At 36.0% G+C, this 21364-nt stretch overlaps 1 protein-coding gene and 1 long non-coding RNA gene across 6 annotated transcripts in view; one reads left to right on the forward strand and one right to left on the reverse strand.

The window, feature by feature from the left end:
- The window catches only part of SOX5 (SRY-box transcription factor 5), a 990465-nt gene that overhangs the window by 471580 nt on the left and 497521 nt on the right, over positions 1-21364 (forward strand). The window lies entirely within an intron of this gene.
- The window catches only part of LOC309640715, a 93541-nt gene that overhangs the window by 25402 nt on the left and 46775 nt on the right, over positions 1-21364 (reverse strand). For 4 of the 5 annotated variants that reach the window (XR_014252346.1, XR_014252348.1, XR_014252349.1 and 1 more), the window contains exon 1: positions 1291-15467. This is a non-coding gene — a long non-coding RNA (uncharacterized lncRNA). Of the gene's footprint in view, positions 1-1290; positions 15468-21364 lie in introns of those variants that run through there. The other variant, XR_014252347.1, reaches the window with a different exon arrangement.

Below are 21364 nucleotides of genomic sequence, written 5' to 3' on the forward strand. Positions count from 1 at the left end.
AACCAGGAAGAATAGACTTTGTCATGTGCAAATATGGTGACCATAAATGGTGCTGGAGGCTTTTCCATTGTCCTCTGAGTTTGCCATGAGAGAAAGCGGGTGAGAGAAAGAAAGACACGTTTGATAGAGTTGTGAAGAATGTTTGAATGGCTATTGGGTGTTGAGCATTGTCTTGCAGTGACCTCAATTCGGTACAGTAGAGACCCTTGAAAGCACTGTCTGAAGTCACAATACCACTATTCTCCTCCATTTACTAAAAGGGATTAGTTAAAAGGGTGACGTTCCGTGCAGAGAGTTCCAAGTATTCCATGAAACAAAAGGCTCTGAAATGTTTTTGAAGTTATTTTTAATTGAGTTGAACTAATTTAATAAAGGTCCTAAGGAGGAAAAAAAAATAAAGGAATGTGATTGTTTTATGATTCTTCACAGATGGAATGGACATTTATAGCATACTTTTCCTTTAGTGTTCCAGAGAACAGTAGCTCCATTTACAGCTACTGTTAGCAATTTAAAACTGCTCCAAAATGAAGTCTTTCAAGAAGTTGACAGCTTATAAATAAATCTGTCTGATAAAATTGAACATAAACTGCATCTGTGGTTAGTTTGCCAAAATTAATTCTACATTTAATTAGAGATAGCAGTCAAACATATTTAATAAAAAACAGTCTTGGGGAGTAAATCAAATGAAGTCAGATTTTAGCAGACGTTTTGCATTTTTTTGCGAGGAGTGATGAAATGACCTCACCTCTCCGATTCCCAGTTATATGGCAACTCTGTAGAGTTATGGGGAAGCCAATGAGTTCACACTGTTTGGAAAGGTTCCTTGCTCAGCTTAGGGTAAAGAGAGAAAACGATCATTTTGTGATTTTGCTTGGTTCCATCATTGGGTTTTACTTTGATGGCATATGTATTAAACCAACAAGTTAATAAGCATATTACTGCTAATGATTACAGAGACCAGGCTAAGGTAATCCTAATTTATATCTATACAAGTACATAGAATTGCCCTTAAACATTTTTTTTTTTTTTTTTGCTTCCTTGGGAATCTTATTTATTTATTTATTTTTTAATTTAACCATTGCAATGAGAAGTATTAAAATCATATATTAGATACAATGCCATTTCTTCCCCTGCAAAGACTTCAAAAAATCAGCTTTGCTTATCAAATATTTGTGCTCACTCTGCATGGTTTAAGCAATGTGGCATAGCTCTGGAATCCTGGGGAAGATGCAAAAGCACACAGATCAATCAGAATGCAGCAAACAATATTTTGGAACAAAAGTGACTTACAGTTCAAAGGGCAAAGAAGCAGATCTTCAAACACTGGAAGTTTCAACACATAGTCCATAGTCCTAGGTGAAGTATACAGACAGACGATAGAAACTAGTATTAGCAATAACAGTTTCAAATATATATAAAAATTATATGTGGCTGCACTAATACATACAAAAATTAATACCAATTAAACCCAATTTTATTTTGATCTTTTTAAAGATCAAAAGTGTGATGTTACTTTCTAGCAATATGGAAGAATTTAAGAAATATTATGGAGATAACATTGTTGTAGTTAGTTAATATCAAATTTGGATTAAAAAATTTATTCTTTGAGCTCCTCTATATTCTTAACATTGCAATTCTAGAGATAGTTAATCTATACTAAATATTTTTCCAAAAGATCTTTATATCTTGGTGTCATGTAGTTATTCATACAATTTCTGACTAAAATACACAGAGGCATTTTTTTCAGTTTTTAAAGTTTCCTTTAGCTTTTTTGTCCTTGAAGAAGAATATTTTTATTTTACACTCATGGATTTGCCCCCTAAGTGACTTGATGAAAATTTTGCTAAAATTTTTAGAATAATAGGAAGTAACAGTAGTACACATTTATTCCTGGATTTAAACAATATGTCATTGTTTTGAGGTTTGATCTGTGAGCCTTGCATTACTTATATTCTGAATAAATAAAGCAGTAGTAAATGTGTACAAAACATAAATTCTATCTACCAGTCACTTTTAGATCTATTATTGAATAATTATGCTGTTTTAAAACTCACAGGTCGACTTAGATACTAATGCATTATAGTTGTTTCATCATTTATCAAAATACAAACCAGCTATAGGCTATAGTTAGAAAAAAAAAGTATTAAAAAATAGTTTATCTCAAAAGGAGGAGTTGACCAGTTTAATCATGCTGTAAGATCTTAATCATCAATGAACATATCCCAAAGGACTGGCTGATCTCCTTAACAATTTATATATTGGAACTAAGGAAACAATCATTTTAATCAATAGTTTCAAACTAGGCATTTGTCTTCCGGTGCCATTGCAGGATTAGGATATCATTAATGCAACTTTGTGGATAAATACTAAATGGCTGTCCTTCTCATTTAATAAAAAATATAAATAAAACAAACACCTTTCTTAATTTAGGAAATATGTAAAAATATAATATTTTTTATTTTCATGTCATGCAGTTTTGTCAGTCCTCGGAAAATAACTTTTTTTCCCCAAAATTTCATTAATAACTTTGTTATTTATAAAATAAACAGCTTCAGAAATGTGGGTTAATAGTTACATGGTTCCTGCAGCCTTGTTAGAAAACCCTTTCAGCAAATCGCTTAATCTCACTGGCTCAAGGTTTCTTCATCTTCAATGTGAAAATATTGACTAAATAAATTCTTATGCAGCTTCTTTGTCTTTAATTCCATGTAGAGCATTTCTACGCTTTCTACTTTTTCTCCAATTTCAAATGAATGCCATGTCTTTTCATCATTTGGCTGACTTCATGAGGTGACTTTGAATAGAGCAAAACTAATGGGGAAGGGAGACAGTTTGCAACTGACACAGTTGTAGTTTTTGCTTTATCATCAGCTATAAAAGATTAATGACAAACAGAGAAGTAGGTCAGCTGATGCTCTCAAAACATTGATGCAGAGGTGATAAGTCATAGTAACAATATTTTTATTAAATAAACTTCTACACTGAGAGTAAAACTTGTCATCCTTTCATTGCTAAGGAGGTTGAGAGGTTTGATTAAGAAATGCCTGAAAAGGTGCTCTGCAAAAATATATATTCTAGAAAGGCTAAATAAAGTTTTTAAAAGCCTTGTAGTTCCTTGAAATCAATACATTGGATGTATAATGTTAGGACTTTATGGAGAACACAAAGAAAATTGCTCTCAGGCGTCAATGCTTCTTCTACCTTACTTGAGGGTCTCACCATCTGTCAGTGTATCACAGAACTCTCCTGAGTGGACTCCTCGCCTCCTGTCTCTTGTTTCAGATCCATTTATCTCACTGATGATGCCAGACATGGTTTGAAAAATGCAAATCTGGTATGTCATCTTCCTGATTGAAAACCTCTAATGACTTTCAATTGCCTACTGGATAAAGTCTAAACACCTAAGCCGGGTAAACAAGACCCTTATCTATCTAACCCCAACACAGCTTTCCATCCTCCTCTTTATGCAGTTGCTTATGGTGGTTCAGGATGTGTGTCCTTCCATTTACAGCCTTCAAAAACTATGGCTCATCTTTAAAAGCCAAAACAAACATCATCTCTTCTGTGAAGCTTTCCTTTTCTCAGGCACCTCTCTGATTTGTGATTCTCCCTCTGTCTCTCCCCTCTTCCATAACTAGTGTGCTTCTTAGTCATCTTCTTTTTTCTAATCTGTTTTGTTTTAATATCCACCACCAAGCACAACATATATATCTAAGAATAAATAAATGAACGCTAACTCTGTAGTACAGTGAAATGCAACTGATAAATGAGATTTATTTTGTTGCCATGTCTTTTAGGGAAGTCATGTCACCTATGTACATATTGTAAATTAAAAAATCTATGCCTTTTTCCAAATTCTAATAATATGTCTATGCATTGTGTTTCAATGAAAATAAATTATTCTTAAGGTTTTTCAAAGCTTATGTATTTAATGTAACATTCATAATTGCTATGGGTATGTTGTTAAGATTTTAAATTGCCATTTTGAAGCCAAAAGTGAGATTTCAGTATATATATATGTGTGTATATATATATATATATATATATATATATATATATATATATATACATATATATATATATATGAAAGTACCTTTCAAAGAGAAGTACCACCTTAAATAAATTAGTAATTTCTTTTAATTGCTTCAAATGTTTCAGTCTCATGTGGATTTTTGAAGTTGTATGCGGCTTTGATGTTTTATTAATTATTTTCAAGGTGGCTTTCTTTCCAGAGCGAAGCATACATATTGATTTTGTGTATGATGAAGATTGAAATTTCTATCTTGGCACTGATACTTCTCGCAATCAGATCTAGAAAGGGTTTGATCGTTTTTAAGCAACTCTCCAACAGTTAACTGTTGGCTGCCAAAGTTCAATTTAGATAAGTGAAGGGGAAGAGTTTAGAAATTTCACACATTAAATGTGTGATGGGAAAAACCCAATATAATGTATTAAAGATGCAGCCTTTGGAAGGAAAACATGGAGTATCATAAGAATTGTGTGCCAGTCTCCAAAGGTTTTCAGTCAGGTTTGGTTCAGAAAAGCCCTTGAATGTGTTGGAAGCAGATCTTGGAAGGGATTGTGTGGTGTGTCGGGGGAAAGCACCAGAGTAAGTCTTGGTTACACATAGTCTGTAAAATCGACTGGGGTAGCATGACAAAACTTGGTCTGTGTAGTTTGCCACTGCCAATCTTCATGATTGATACAGATTGTTGGAGCCATATCTATCATATGGTGCTCCATATTGATTGTTAAAATCTGCAAAAATGAATTATTTGGAGTGTATTTTTCCATATCATTGGCTAATTTTTCCTGTGTCAAAGAGTTTAAAAGCATTTGACCTTTGCTCTGAATTCTCAGTTGTTACCATGACTAGAAGGAAACTGTATCACCATTTCTTTATGCATTATACTTGAATAATGATATTGTAATTGAATTCTTACAGAATATAGTAGAGGATAGAAGGTTCTCAGTAAGTCAGTTGTTTCTATTTTTAGGGATGGTTTAGATACTTTGTTTTTAAAATTGCCATCTAGACTTAAAGAGAATTAGAAATCTCCTGCCAAATAAACTCTTTTAGAAGAGCTTTTGATCTTACCAGCCATTACCAAAAAAAGCAGAAAATGGCTTTGGATCTTTTTTAGTATTGGGATTGGTCCTGTTTATCTATAGAATTCAAATGTAATCAACATGAATATGAAAATACTCCAGACTTTTTCAAATTGAAAAGATTCTGCATGTTTGCAAGAGGAGAGTGGCACACAAGAGTTTCCTTTAAATCACCTATAATGTCAGGATCATTATAAAGTAAGCAATCCAGAATGCTGGATTGTACAGCTGGAAAGAACTCACATACGAATGAAAACAGATGGTATTATCATTCTATCCCAAGCACTCTGTGGAATTTTTTGGTCAGAGTCTGATTAAGGTTTCTGAAATTATTAAGTGGGTAGATAATAGAGAATAAGAAAATGAGAGCACAGAGGGCTTGCCAAGTCTTTAATGCTCACTTAAACAAAACTGCCTGCAGGTTCAACAAACCCCTGCCTGGGTTTTGTGGGTTTACAAGGTCCCTCTCCAGAAAAGTTGTTTTAGGTGATGGTCACCATTTTAATTAAAGGAATATCAAACTATATGTTTAGAAAGATAATAATAAGCCACCCAAACCCAGATGCTAGATGCCACACATGTTGGAGAAAGGCTAAAGAAGAAGAAAATCCAAAAACATAAGATAAAAGCAGAACCCCAAACACTCCCTCGTTCTACAAGCTGGATTTAAGTTAAACCAATGGGGATAAAGTTACGACCAGTTTGTTTTCCGTCTCCTGCAGTCTTCCTCCCCAGTTTCCTCACTCCCTTTATTCCGCATCGAATTATCAGCTGTCTCCATTTCCTACTCTCCAGTGGGCATTTGTGCATTCTGAGTGTTTCCTTTGTATCTCATTGCCCATTAGTGTAATTTTACTTTGGCCTCTTTGGCTTCTTTGAAAAATTATCATGAATTAAACAATTTAGCAAAAATCAAACAAACAAACAAAACTGAAGCCATGAGATTCTATGATTACTTTCTGTTTGATTCCAACTGAGGAACACTCAAACTTTGAGTTTGTTTATTTCAACCCCTTTTAAAAAAAAATTGTAGTTCACCCACGTCTTTTAAAGTGTAATTTTCTTAAATAAAATAATAATAAGTTTCTCACATTCAGGTGGGCAGCTTTGGATTATGGCTCCATCCCCCAAATATCTGTCTGCAGTTTTACGGTGACCACTTACAAAACTAAATACCTTTTTCTTTCTTTCTACAGTACAGTCGACTCAGATTGTAGCCCTCTGATGTGAAAAATAGGAATTTTAGCTGACACACTTGTCTCTCAAAAGAAGAGTTTGATACGATATTCTTTTTTGTTTTTTTAAAAAAAATTTAAATATTTATTTTATTTTTATTTTGGCTGCATCGGGTCTTAGTTGCGGCACACAGGATCTTTCCTTGTGGTGAGTGGGCTCTTCTTTGCAGTGCATGGGCTTCTCTCTACTTGTGGCACGCAGGCTCAGTAGTTGCGGCACGCAGACTTAGTTGCCCCGCAGCATGTGGGATCTTAGTTCCCTCTCCAGGGATCGAACTGGCGTCCCCTGCATTGCAAGACAGATTCTTAACCACTGGACCACCAGGGAAGTCCCTGACATGTATATTCTTGATTTTCCATTTAAGTCTTACATGGTATAAAATTGGGAGAACTTGCAGGACATGGTTCTAAATGCCAGTGATTATCAATGAAGTTAATGGTCTATCTATCAGTAGGAAGGTAGCAAATTTATGTGTGGAGGGTAAACAACAATGCAATCCAAAGAGCAGAGACCAAATTTCTCAGGTCATACTGTAGTCATGGTTAAGATTTCTGAGTAGGGCACAGAACTTTTGAGAGAGGTGTGATAAATGTTTCAGATAAATACTGAAAGCAAATTTGAAAGTGTGGTTTGACAGGCTTTGGGATCTTCTTTTACACGTGCAAATTTTGTTCATGTGAAAACAAGTAAGACTTCTTAAATTGAATATTGAGCTTTACTTGGTAATTTACAAAAATAAACACTGAGTACAACACCAGGTTTGTGTGGGAGTAAGGTAAATTTGGGCTCAGGGACTGATGTGCTGTTTGAGTATAAACATTAGATTCCATATTGCAACTGTCTGTCACTATGCTTGTCGTTAATCAAATAGGTACTAAAATGTACAGCAATGTTTAACTGTATTTAATGTTGTTAGTTTTTATAATCATTGCTGGTAGCTATCCAGGTGCAGGTGGTAGCTTCTTTTTTTTGTTCCAGATTTAGGATTGTGAGATCATTCACTGTCTTTCTATAGAGTTAGAATCTGAGTATACAGGTTTGATTCGATCTGTGCAATTTGGTATCATCTACAGTCTAGTGGTGACGCAGGATTTAAAAATCACGAACATTACTAAAGTATTGGGAGAAGAGGAAATAAATTCTTTTGATTTATGTGTGTGTCCTGATGATAGATCAAACACACGTATAGTCTTATTTGTAAATATCTATGAATTTACAAGTAAAAAGTGAATTTGGAAAAAAAAGTGGAGGCAGTGTAGTTCCATTTAACTTATTCTATATTTGTCGACATTGAACTTTGATAGAAACAAAGATAGAAATATTTTGAGTGCAAGTTAACAGATATTCAGTATCTTTATGGTAAGTAGTGTTTAGCTTCCAGTGAACAAAATTTACTTTAAATCTCACGGATTTAAGACTTAAGGTAGCTTTTAAAAGACAAGATATTTCTTAAGTCTCCATGCTAGCATCATTTTAATTGGCTCACTCTTTAAGAGTCATGTTAAAAGGGACTAATAAGGAAAAAAAAGAAATATATAGATTATCCCAAAAAGATAACTCATTAGACCACTAAGATTTCATTAGAAATTTATCAAGAAGTTATCTGAAAAAAGTTTCACTTTTCTTCTGTGTTCAAGTTTATTTTTTTGGTACATTGCCTATCAAATAGCAAAAAGCTGGGAGCAAAAGTAAAGTAGAAAAGCAATACATACATCAATAATTATTGTCTAGTCTTTCGGCATGATTTTGTACAATTGCTTAAATTCATTGGGTATATTTTTTTTCTTTTAAGAAGATATCAGAAGTGTGTAATTGGAGCACTTGCTAGGTAAAACATCTAAATTTGAATCACTATTGAAATATTCTGTTTGCCAATACAGATGTTCATTTGAAAATGATAGATGGTCCTTCAGGGACCCTGAAGTGTTTTCATAGATTCTCATGCTTGGTTGGCAGTTTTATTGAAAATGGCTGTAAATCAGGAAAGAGAGCTGAAAACACATTTCATGTCGTCTTTAAAGCGACTGTAAGTTATTGTCACAGAAAATGAAGAGGCCATTTTTATAGAAGGTAGCCAGATAAGGTGTTGAAATGGATAGAAAAAACATGTTCCCACAGAAGTACCCCCAAAAGTTACTTGTTAGTTACAGTATATATGGGAGAGGTATGGAAGATAAAAATAAAAATCAGGATTTTCCATGGAGTCTAAAATGTAAATTAGCAGAACCTGGTGGGGTTTTGTTGTTGTTGTTGCTGCTCTTTTTTCTTTTTGCTGGTGGTGGTGGTTCTTTTACAAGATGTTTATTCACTAGCAAATTGAATTTGAGCTCATATGCTATAGGAACCAGGTGAACTCACATTCTCCAAATGCATCTGTTGTTTGCTTCTTCCGGAATAAATATTACAATTGTGGATGAACAACAGCTGGAAGGCTTGCATGTGGTTGCATTCCTCATGGGTTCACAGGATGAAATCACTTGTGTACCACTGACAGTTTCAAATGGAGAAGAAAAGTATATTCCATTATAAGATGTCAGAGAAAAATCATTTAAAAAATGTATTTTCCATTTTTGAGCTATATATTTTAGTATAGTGAATGAGTTGGAAGATGTATTTTATACCCCAACATTCTCTGTGACTTATCTATGCTTGTTTCTTTTAAGTCATCTTTTAGAAATTAATGTGTTCCAAATGCCAAAGTCCAGTTTGGCAATACATTCAAAATAGAAGCAATTTGATCATTATACCGCTAAGTAATATTTTTTTTTAATTAATTAATTTCTTTGTTTTTGGCTGCGTTGGGTCTTCGTTGTGGTGCGCGGGCTTTCTCTTGTTGTGGCGAGTGGGGGCTACTGCTTGTTGTGGTGCGCGGGCTTCTCATTGCGGTGGCTTCTCTTGCTGCGGAGCACGGGCTCTAGTCACACGGGCTTCAGTAGTTGTGGCACGCAGGCTCAGGTGTTGTGGCTCGTGGGCTCTAGAGTGCAGGCTCAGTAGTCGTATGTGCACGTGGCACATGTGCTCCACAGCATGTGGGATCTTCTCGGACCAGGGCTCAAATCCGTGTCCCCTGCATTGGCAGCTGGATTCTTAACCACTGCACCACCACGGAAGTCCCTGCTAAGTAATATTTGTATGGGTATCTTTTAAAACATGTAAGCTACTTTATTAATATTAATGTTTTAATCGAGTATTTTACTTTTTCAGGTGAGGAGTAGGTTTTCTCTGTCAATGTCTCATGGAAAAGTTGGTAAAACAGTGCTAAGGGACAGAATCCTGGACTGGGAGTGAGCGGCTATGGCCACACTGCTGCTACCGGGGAGCTTTGTGGCCATGGGAAAGACTCTCATCTCCCTGTGCACACTTCCTCCTGTATAAAATGAAGAGTTAGCATTGGATGATTTTTCTTTTCAGATCTGTGAGCCTGCAATGGCAGGTCTCAAGTTTCTTGATATTGGCTGCCAACACTGATCTCATCCGTTTCTGACTTTCACTGTAGGTATTACCTGTTCCATAAATTGTGGTAGTTGAGTGTACTTAATGATATACTTTATCACGCACATCTTTTGTATGGCATTCTGTTTTTCCTTCAGGAACACACATTTTTATAATATTCACTGTCTCGTAAGGTTAATTCTTATCTCAAAAATGAAATACCTAAGCATCTCAAGGAAGGTAACCTTGCTCTATATTTCTTCTTTTTCCCCTTTCTTCTCTTAACACATGACAGAATAGTTGTCACAGATATTTGAAATGTTGATAAACTTATCAGATTCAACTGCAAACTTATTTACAACCCATGCATTTTGCTTGATTCAGAACTGAAGAAATAGAACAAAGCTAACACGTCAATGGGAATCCAGAACCTGAATTTCAGTCCAAGGTTCAACATTATCTGATGCTGGGCCCTTGAACAGGTCACTTGTGTTTCAGTTCATTCATCTCTAAAATAAGGGGAAGAGACTAAGTAATGTCCAAGATTCCATCTAACTTTCAAGTTCTGTAATTTGTTTTCCTGTAAATGCTATCATGAAAGTGATGAACAAATTTGCTTAGCATTTTCATAGTCTACTCTTGCTCAAGCATTTTTATTCCTCTTTTAATTCAGTGATTCAACATATATTTATTGAGCACTTACTGTGAACTTAGCACTCTGAGTCAGAAAGTACAAGATTTGAATCCAGTTATTATTTAAATGTGGACAAATCTTCGCACCTTCTTGAGCTGTCTGCAAAATGGAGATAGCAATAGCTGCCTTACAGGGTTGATGAGAGGATTAAATGAGGCAATAAAGTCAGTCATTTAGCCCAGTACCTGCCAAACAGAATGGGATTGATATTAACACTGTCTTATGTGATGCATTTAATTTTTAAACCATTAATTGCAGGGCATATTTAATGCTCTATACAATATAAATATAGTATAACATCACTTGAGTGTAATGGATTTAGAATTTCAGATGCAGTTTTATGTTGAGCAAGTTACTTATCCTTTCTTTTGAAAACTTGGTACAGAAATACCTGTCTCCTCTTGTACTTAGGATTAAGTGAGTTTAAAATGAGATAATGCACAGAAAATTCGCAACATAATATTTAGCATATAAGACTCAAAGATGTTTGTTTTAGGCAAAACTAACCTGTGGTGATTAGGCAAAACTAGTCTGGTTTTGTTCTAGACGAAATTAATCTATGGATTAATTACCTGTGGTGGAGAATTGCCTGGGAAGGGGTGTGAATAGACCATCTGGGGCGACAGAAATATGCTCTCTCTCAATCTGAATGTTATTACAAAGATAAATACATAGGTAAAAATTCTTTGAGCTGTACAGTTAAGACTTTTCATTTTACTGAATGTAAATTATGCCTAAAAGAATGTTTTTTTCTTTCCTAAACCTAAATACTATATTATATTTTATAACTAGAAAAAAATCTCAATTAATAATAATATTTTTCTGATGCCATAGCTAAAATGTTACTCCCATACAATATTTTTTTTTCAACAGTACATAAAAATGAAAAAGGGCACCATGATTCCTTGAAGCCCCTGATGTCTGAAAGCAGTTGGAGGAACACTCAGTGGGTCTATGTATTTCACCACCCAATTGTTTCAATTTGGCACACCATATTTTAGGAGATTTATTGCCTGCCTAATTCTCGAATCTACTGTTTTCCCTGGTGCAGCCAAAACTGTACATTATGGAGTATTGTTTGTATGAGGGCCTGGTCAAAAGGACCTGATCAGTCCTGTTGCCTCTTTCTTCACATATTTGTCTGAGATGAGGAATAGCTTATGATTTATTCCAATCGAGCTTTATTTAGGATTGGGTCCGTAGGAAGGGGTGGAAATGGCGGGGGAAGGAGCGGAAGGGACAGCACAAATATATACATACAGTGTGTGAAAATAAAGAAAGGCATCTTTTGTTACAGCTGGTTGCAGAAGTTTCTGCTTGCACTGCTGAAGATAGTATGAGATTAGTGGAGTTGTAGCAAAGTCAGGACAAAGACAGGCTGTGTGAGAGGGATCAGTGTGTTTGTTCAGCAGAGCTTTCTCTCCAGTTGTTGACAGATTTAACTGGTGTAATGTTAGGCCTGGCTGACTCCTCCCTATGATTGTCAAGAGGCAATCTTTGCAGTAGTAAATGGCCATGTGGAGTATACCATGAATTCCCTATTTGTGTAGTAGCTGTAGCTTAGGGTGGGGATTTAATATTGAATGGACTCCAGATTGTCTAAATTGCAATCACAGTGTTTATTTAAATAGCCTATGGGGACCATTAAAGCATTTTAACTTTTGCTCCTATGTTTCTCATGTTATGAAATCTTGAAGCACATGGGGGAGAAAAGAAAAATCCAGCCTTGTAAAAGCATTAGGATGCTAAAAGTTCTCCCTGCTGCCAAAAATGCTTCAAGAGTTTTAGTTCTGTGAGCTAACATGTAATGTGATGGATGGGATCCTGCTGTGGTCCCTAACTAGGGGATTTTCCTTATGCAGATATACTCATCTGTCACAGTGTAATCACGACTAGCTCAGCTCAGGAGATCCTTTCCCGTATTGGATCTCCACTTGTAAAGCTAAGGTCTGTTCTGCTTACAATAATTTTTATAATGCTGTAGCTTTAAAATTGTGCAAAATTCTGTTTTAATCACGTAGTTGCCATGAAATTATTAAGCTTTTAACTTTACATACAGAAGAGCTATGTCTTTTACTCTACCAGGAAAGCCAGGGTAATGATGAAACTTCAATTTGGTGTGTGAGGCCATGAACTTGAGATGCGGAGGAAACACAATACATCTACTTCTAAGGCAGGACCTCTGAACAGAAAGCATGACTTGGGTTTCCATGCTCTGATTTAAAACAACACAATTAAAAACACCTCAAAAATCACTGTCAAAGTGCTAACAGAAATTTCTCCAGTCAGTTCCCTTCTTTAGGATGATTTGTCTATTGTTTCGAAGCCCCTAAAGCTGGGGTCCACTTGATGATTCTAAGCATTGTTTTCTGATTGTGGCAGCGACCTGGTCCCAGAGATCTTTCTAAATCGCTGAGCTCAATTTTCAACTAAAAAAAAAAAAAAAAAATTCCTACTAAGTTTCTAGGGCTGTGCTAACTGCCTGGGGCTATATTGAAATAGATTCCTATTCTTGAGGCTCTAACTCTGGGTGAGAGGACAAGGTATGCCTCGCTAGACTAGTTCAAGGCACTCCCAGGGCCCCCTAGACCAGTCCCTTTGCATCTTTTTGCCTTGTGTTTATAGTGTGATAGCAATACCTATCTATCTCAGAAATAAACAGGGGGCTAAGGTGCTAATGTATATAAAAGGCTTTGGCCTTTCTTGAAATAAAGATACTATAAGAGTTGTTTTGCTGACGGCATGAGAAAATCAGCAATAGCATTTTGCAGCTGGGCAGTGGCCATTTAACTTGACTCAGAGCATACACAAGTGAAAGTTCTTTTCCATCGCAAGTTTTCTGAAATATCTTTTTATTTATCATCTGATGTATAACTGTAGGGTTCATTACTTCCACATACATCATGATCTAGGAGTAGATTTTTTCCCTAAAACTCATTATGTTGCTCTTTATTCCGTATTAGAATAAAAAGTTCCAGATTTCTTTTGATTCAGTGTTCCAAATTCTTGTAACAATATCATCAGTATTTCCCACTATCCTGTCGTATACTTGCCTCTCTTCTCTAATTCTTTTTTTTGGAAACATTGTTGACAAAACTCCACAAATTTTATAGAAGCCCCATTTAACCTGCTAATTTCCCTTTTCTTATCCTCATAAAAGTTTTTTCAAGAATTGATCCATTGCTTATTTATTCTCACTTTTAGTTTCCCCTTCTTGCTTTTAACTACCTTCTCTCCACCTCACCCCCTCTCTCTTTCTTTCCTGATTGTGTAAGTATTGTGAACGATCCAGAGAAAATGTAAGCTGTACAGAGGGAAGTGAAGAGTATGCGTAATCCGTAAAACTGACGATCAGTCGCAGAATAACAAGGAGTTGACCATATGTCTCCTACTATGTAATAGGGAGCGATAAAGTATATAGGACTAATTAGAAGAATCTCTGCTTGTTTTAAGAGTTATAGTAAATAATAATATGTATCTTTCTTTTACCCGATATTCTTTTAATTTCCAGGAATACTCTTTCTAGGACTACCACGCTCCAAAAAGGATATTTTAAGGATTATATATTGTTGAAAGGCACTGGAGTTTGGGACTACAAGGGAATCTGAGTTATTTTATTTTTCTGGAGCAAACTCTTGGTACTAATGCTGTTGATGGTTGTTTTGACTATATTACATTTTGCTGAGGCTCGGGACTGCTTTTGGAAGGTTTAGAAGTATCCAGGGAGGCGCCTGCCACTTTGATTATTCATACCCAGCTTTTTATTTTTATTTGAGACATAAAATAAAAACACACCCTGGCTTCTGCTCAACCTCAACTGGCGTTCATTTTAAAAACAAACCCTAAACTGACCAAATGGCAGCAATACAAGTTTTTCTGAGAGTGAGTCATCGTTCATGTCAATCAGAGTTCATTTATGGAAGCATTAAATTCTGGTGCTGGCCAGGCCACCTTTAGACAAATTAAAATGGGTTGGGATTTGGTAGGCTTGGAACGGAGAACCGAAAGGAAAACCAGGGTGACGCTATGACTCAGGAAGTGACTCTTTTCCTTCTGAATCAGAATCGAGCCACTGATAGAATTAGTTCTCTCAGGAAGATGGCAACTTTTAGGTGAAAGGTTAAATGGAATCTCTGACCACCTATGTTCATCTTGTTGTTGATTCAACTCTGTGCCATTTTGGATAATTACTTACTCTTCACCTTTTCCCTCATTGCTTAGTTGCAAATAAGAGTAATATTTTCCTTTCTGTGTGTCTTAAAACATTTTTAAGGGTAGCTGTGAACTTTTAACCACTGGTACATTTTATACCAGAGGTGGTTTTATTTCAGTAATGTGTTAACTAATTTCTGCAGAAATGTACCACAGTTTTTCTACTCTGCTCTTTTGATAAACCTTAGAAAATGTTTCTCTAGATTATCTACCCTCTGAAATTTTGCTGCTTATTCTATTTATGTACAAACAACATCAATTCTAGTTTTCACACTTTTTTGTTCATTCTTTTTCTTAGTATTTCTATCTCTATACTTCTAAAAATGATTTTACAGGGATTCATTCTTCTAGAAAACACTTATTGATCACTTTTATGTGTGGCTATTTCATCTTTTTCATCATGTCTTCATCAGAAGCTATTTAGAATATTTTCACTTCCATAATTGATTGATTTCTACTTCATGCCATCTGAAAGCTCAGGATTTTATTAAATCTTACTAATACCTAACATTAGTCAGGTTGTGGATTTTTTTTTTTTTTTTGTATTGACTCTTTTTAGTTTAACAGCAAGATCAAATTTTAAGACCTCTGTACATTTCTCAGCCCTCCATATCAACTGATAATCAGGAGAAGGGTTTATATCTTTTTGGCAAATTTATATGGTTGGTTCATTACAGAATTATAGCCATTTTAATCCCCAGCACATTTGTTCATTCTGTATTTATTCATTTAATGCACAATTCTTGAGATCCTACTATGTATCATTAGATTATTAGTTCCTTGAGGCATTATAATACTTTTGGAAGGAAAGAATAAAGGAATACATGGATTGCTAAGCATGGTCCTTTCTCAAGAACAAAGCTCCTTTATAGTGAAGTTGACTATGTCCTCACTCTACTCCAAACTAATTCAGGATTCATGTGGTTTTGTAATTATGGGTACTGAGCATTTGTGTTGCTGGCAAAGCAGAGACAGAAAAGGTAAGGATTAATGCTTCATGGAGACCAAGGGCCTAGGTATGAAGTGAGGAGGTGGGAAGGTTGACACTGGTCATTGTGGGCAACTGACAGTTACAAATCATGGACTTTAGCATTGAACACATTTAGTGATTATTCATTTTGGAGGTATCTGTTCCCCAGCCTTTACCTTATTAGCTTAAATATTCTCAAACCCATCTTCATGTACCTCAAGGGGTGATTAGAGACAGATGGCACCCCTGTGGAAACTGGACTTCTGCTCTTTGATTAGCGAGACCATCACTGCCAAGCGACATCCATATGGTTCTCTTGCCTTCTTCTTATCATTGTTTTTGATACCTGCAACTAGTTAGTTACCCTTTCTTCATCTTTGAGGGGTTGGAGGGCACAGAGTAATCAGACAAGACCTGGAGTCCAGCATACAACAGCTAGTCAAGATCAGGTTCTTGAACTTAATATCTCTGCCAGCCCATTGACATTCTCATAACTGCAGGACAATCTGGCCATTGTACACTCTCCAGTCCCCAAACTATTATGTCCTTTTTTCCCTCAGTGCAAAGCAAATTGTCATTCTTCATTAGGAAGGCTTTTCTATGCAACTGGGTTTAATTTTAAAATAAAAGCATTTGGAAATTAAGGATAATTACCTTACAGTTTGCATTTCCAACCTCAGCTTAAAAGTTAGTATCTCAGAGGAATATGTATGAAATCTCTTAAGGTGATAGCCTATATTTGTGCCCTGTGTCCCTACATTCTTCTGATAAAGAGAACTTAGGCTATAAACTCTGTCATGTGAACCCATCCTTATGTATTAACAGACATATTTTAAGCCAACAACTCTTCTGAGATGTAAGTTCATGAGATATGAGTAAGTCATGACCCCTGAGCTAGTTTACTTTCATATATATATATATATATATATATATATATATATATATATATTCATTGTTCTGTTTAACAAATATTTATTGAGTATCTACTATGCGCCAGCCCTTTTTTGAGGCCAGGATACAGCAGGGAACAAAGCAAGGTGTAGAACCATATAGAGCACAGTCTCATAGGAAGATAAAGACAATAACCTTATAATGTCTTCAGGAAAAACCAACCATATTTAAATTTATTATGGATGCAACTTTGTTTTTAATTATATTATTTTACATTTGTGATTACTACACATTTTTTGATGATTTCTCATTGCTTTAATGTTATACTTTATGTATTTGAAAGCAGTTTGTGAACTGTAAAAAGCTGGATATGTAAAGCATGAGTTAAGAGCACACACCCTCTCTGATGGAACTGATCTTGTGCCATAGCTACTGGATTTTCAAAAGTAAATTTAAAACTTACTGTACCCGTGTATATGAGAGCTATCTTGGGTGCTTGAAATATTGCATTACAATCTCCTTGGATGAGTTTTGGGAGCCTGTATTTTTAACAAACAAACTAGCCGAATCTACTGCTGGCTTTGGGAGGACCACACTTTGAAGAATGCCATCTTAGAGTTTATCAGAGGGGAGCTTGGAAGGACCCCTCTGAGAATTGAATGCACATATCTTGGTGCCTCCAATTCAGCAGCTGACATTGGTGATGCATTCGAATTTTTTTAGGCCATGTTCTAGGTACAAGAGCTACAGAGATGAGTAAGTCATGAACCCTGAGCTTAATGATCTCACAGTTTATTTACACTACCACAGACTTCTCTGCCATTTTATAATTAGTTGTCACGCTATCGTGTGGCGTTTTCCATTTATATACCACTTATATACTTACATATTATTTGACTTACTAAATTGCCTCATTGATCCTGGATGCATGAGTTTTAAAAAATTACACATAGTTGTCATTACAGATGAAAACAGAGGCTCAGGGAAAACTGGTTATGTAGGCCAAATTCTGGTTATGTAGAGCAAGAACGTGGCAGAGCTAGATCCTTTGATTCCAAGTACCGAGTTTTTTCCACTTCATTGCATTTGCGTGCCTTATGATTATTAGTTTAGAATATTTAGAGTATTTCTTCACCTATCGCAGGTATATTATAATATTCAGAGATTCTTCAATCTGTGTAAAGGTTGTAATGTACCATGTTCCCAGCCACTGAAAAATGAAATTCAGCATCCTTAAGTGAAGCCAGATGCCTCCACTGAGAATGGCAAGGATCTCTTGTAATAGGATTACTTGTACATTCCAGGAACTTATGACAAGTGACAAATGAACTGATACTAAGAAATAGCATATAGACTTGCTGAGAAGGAGCCAATCTTTGACCACCTCCAGTTTAAAAGTTTCTTGCATTAGAGACTCTTCTTAGTCTAAGTAGCGCCATTACTCAAAGGTTTATTCTTTGATTTACTGTGTCTGTTATTTGTTCATTTGTTCATTCATTCATTCATTCATTCTATAAACATTTACTGAGCACTACTTGTGTACCAGAATAGGCCAAGTCACTAGTTATAAAATTATGAATAAGACATGTTCCCTATCCAAATATGAAGCAAACTATATGTAATTACCGCAGAGACGTGAATAAGGGTCTATTCTATGATTTCTCAATTCTGACAGTTACCAGTGGAAATACTGGTTGGAGAAGTGAGTGTGTGGGTGAATTCTTCAGTAAGGGTAGAAATTTGTTATAGTTACGCATCTGGCAGTACTTAAGAGTTATGAATGATTTCATGTTTCCATGGGCACACGGTACATTATAACACATTATGTAATATGCTGGTTGATAAAGCACTTTATAATAGTATAACACTGTGCCTCTCTTCCTTCATCCTTAAATCACTGTACACACATCAGTTCTCACAGTATCGTTCCTAGGAGTTGTTGCGAGGATGTTTTTATTATCAGTGATCGCTGTGGTAACAACAGTCTAGAGTTGAAGAAAGTGGGACGCAAAATAACTTGCCCAGGGCCACTCCACACCAGATCGGCAGCATCCCCTCTCATAATACTCTGTTCAGTTTCTAAGTCTCAGAACTTCTTTGAAAGAATTGCTAGCCTGGATATTTTGTTCATTTATTTTCCTGCAACTTAGTGTGGCGCTTCATATAAGCAGTAGAATTTTCTGTGGTGGCCCACTGGCAAGCTCTAACGCTTCAGGGCCTTGTCTTGAGAAAGCTGTCAGACAGTCCCACCCTTCTACTTTTCCCTACAGAGAAACCATAGTTGAAGAGCTCTGGTCATTACTAAGGGAATGAGTCTTTGTGGGCTTGAATTTCCGACAATGTAATACATTCCTTCATCAGTCTCTGTCACTCAAAAACATTTAGAGCTATGGGTATTTAATCAGTCGTCCAGTTAGTTTCTTTTTGGCAAATATCTGTGTTATTCTTACATCACATGGCATTCTCAAGCACAGACTACAAACTAACAATGCTGAAGATCAACTGTGCTAAAACCAGAAAGAAATCAGAACTAAGGTGAAAATCTTTTCAGACTTGATTCCACTCAATGCTTATTAGCTCTGCGGTAGAGAGGCCTGGAAAAAAAAAATAGCATTTCAGAGTCAGAGAAGAATATTCTTTGCTCAGGCACGTCAAGTCAGATACTTGTCCCTTTCTTGCTGTTACGCGTCAGTTTGCCAACTGTACAGTCAGGATGTGAGGTCTGCCTCTTGGGTCTAGAAGCCCACCATGTATGACTCTCTGCAAATATGAGGATACCATTGGATGATAATTAGTTGATTCAACTATTTTAATGTTGGTTTGTTTCTTGAATGTATCTTAAAATTTTTTTTCTCTCTCAAATTGCTATACTAAAAGAGAACAAAACTCCCGTTCAAACAAAACAATTATTTGAAACCATTTTCCACAGAGCAAGAGGATACTTTATATAGTAATGACTAGCAAGCCATATTTTAATGTTCATGTGATTGACGCAGTGGTTCAAAACAGCTCCTCTGGAACCATTCTTGCTTCTTATATTATAAGGCCTGTTCAAAGAAGGAAGCAGAAGAAAGAAAGTTTCTTTTCTGTCAAATTGATGCAATGGGTATATGGAGACCATATAAACCTCAAGTGACTCAGTTACTACAAGAGACCTAATTACTGACGTTAGACTTTTGGGTGACATTGAGGAAAGTTCTCAGGACCAGCTTGCTTTAGCTTTTTGCAAAAAACTCTATGTTTAGAGTTTTGCACAGAAGTTATCATTGACACTGCAGTAGTAGCAAAATAAAGTGGGGCCTTGGTTTTTATAAAATGTTATTTCTATCTGGATAATCATTTGGATATATCACTGAACATTATGACTACAATGTGGGCACACAGTAATAATTGGTTCTGGCTCCTCTGGAGACACAGCGAGGCCAGTTGGAAATACTAGCATTGGCTGGGAAGGAAGACAAGCTGACTTTTGGTGTTCCTTAATACTTGGGACTCCTTAAAAGTTGTCCCTCTGTTCTTTGATTATACCTGGTACAGGGAAACTGAACCATCGTATTTCTTTTTTCTCCAACCCTGGTTTTCATCCAAGATCCTCAATTTTGGTATGGAAACCTGACAATAGTAATAACTAAAATGACAAGGAAAACGTCCAACCTTCATTGAGTACTTACTAATTACAAGTATCTTGAGTTCTTCACACGCATTGTCTCTATGAGGTGATTTAATAGCCTGGGCTCTTTTGGTCATAAGTGACAGAAACCCAATTCAAATATGCTTGAACATAAAACGGGAGAGAGTGTTGTTGGTTCACATGAATGAACATTTCACGAATTGCCTAGCTTTAGGCATGACCATTCCGGGGCTTATGTGCTCTCTTTATCTCTCATCTCTCTTTGCCTTTCTCTGTGTTGGCTTCATTTTTAGACAGGCTTTTGTGCATATGGCCTCTGCCCAAGCAGCTCCAGTCCTTTATCCTAAAATTAAAAAGTTAGGGCTTCTTTCCTCCTAACTCTATCAAAAGTCCCATATAGGTCATGTGTTGGTTTGGCCTGTATATTGATTGGGTCCATACCTGAACCCACCCTTGTGGCTGAGGAGATAAAATGCTTTTTTTGGCCAGGGCATGGTTTGAGAGTTGGGGAACAGTTTTTTCCCCACAGAAAAAGATGTGTTTTTTTTTTTAAGAGAAAAGAAGATGCAGGCAGGTCAAAACAATCCCCATGTCAACGGAACAGTATTATTTTTCCTAATTTACAAATGTAAGAACTTTGCCTGAGGTCACAGAGCGAATATATGGGAGAATTCGGACTAAAACCCCATCTGTCTGATTCCAAAGCCCATGTACCCGCAAGGGAGATATCAAGGTTGAGAGTATTGACTAGAGTCAGAATGTCTAGGTGTGATTCTTGGCTCCACCACCACTTACTAGCACTGTGCCTTGAGGAAAAATGTAATCCTTTCAAGCCTTAGTTTCATTACCTATAAAATGGGGGAAATAATTGTACCTACTTTCATGGGGTAATTGTGAAGATTAAGTGACATCATTGTATATAGACTGCTTTGCATGGTTCCTAACACATTATAAGTGCTCAGTACATGCTGGCTGCTATTGTAGTGTTTTGTTTTGTTGTTTTAATTACCACAAAACTATGATTTAAATCACCAGTTGTTCTGACTTCCCTTTTATTTACTGATTTACCCTAGGTAAAAAAATGGATTAATAAACCCAAACCATCACCTGATTAAAATGCCCAGTTTCTTCCATTGCACAACACAGCCAATCCCATTCATTTAATTTATTATTTTTTATATTTTTGATA

The sequence above is a fragment of the Balaenoptera physalus genome, assembly GCF_965194825.1.
Source record: "Balaenoptera physalus genome assembly, chromosome: 13".
Classification (NCBI taxonomy): Eukaryota; Metazoa; Chordata; class Mammalia; order Artiodactyla; family Balaenopteridae; genus Balaenoptera; species Balaenoptera physalus.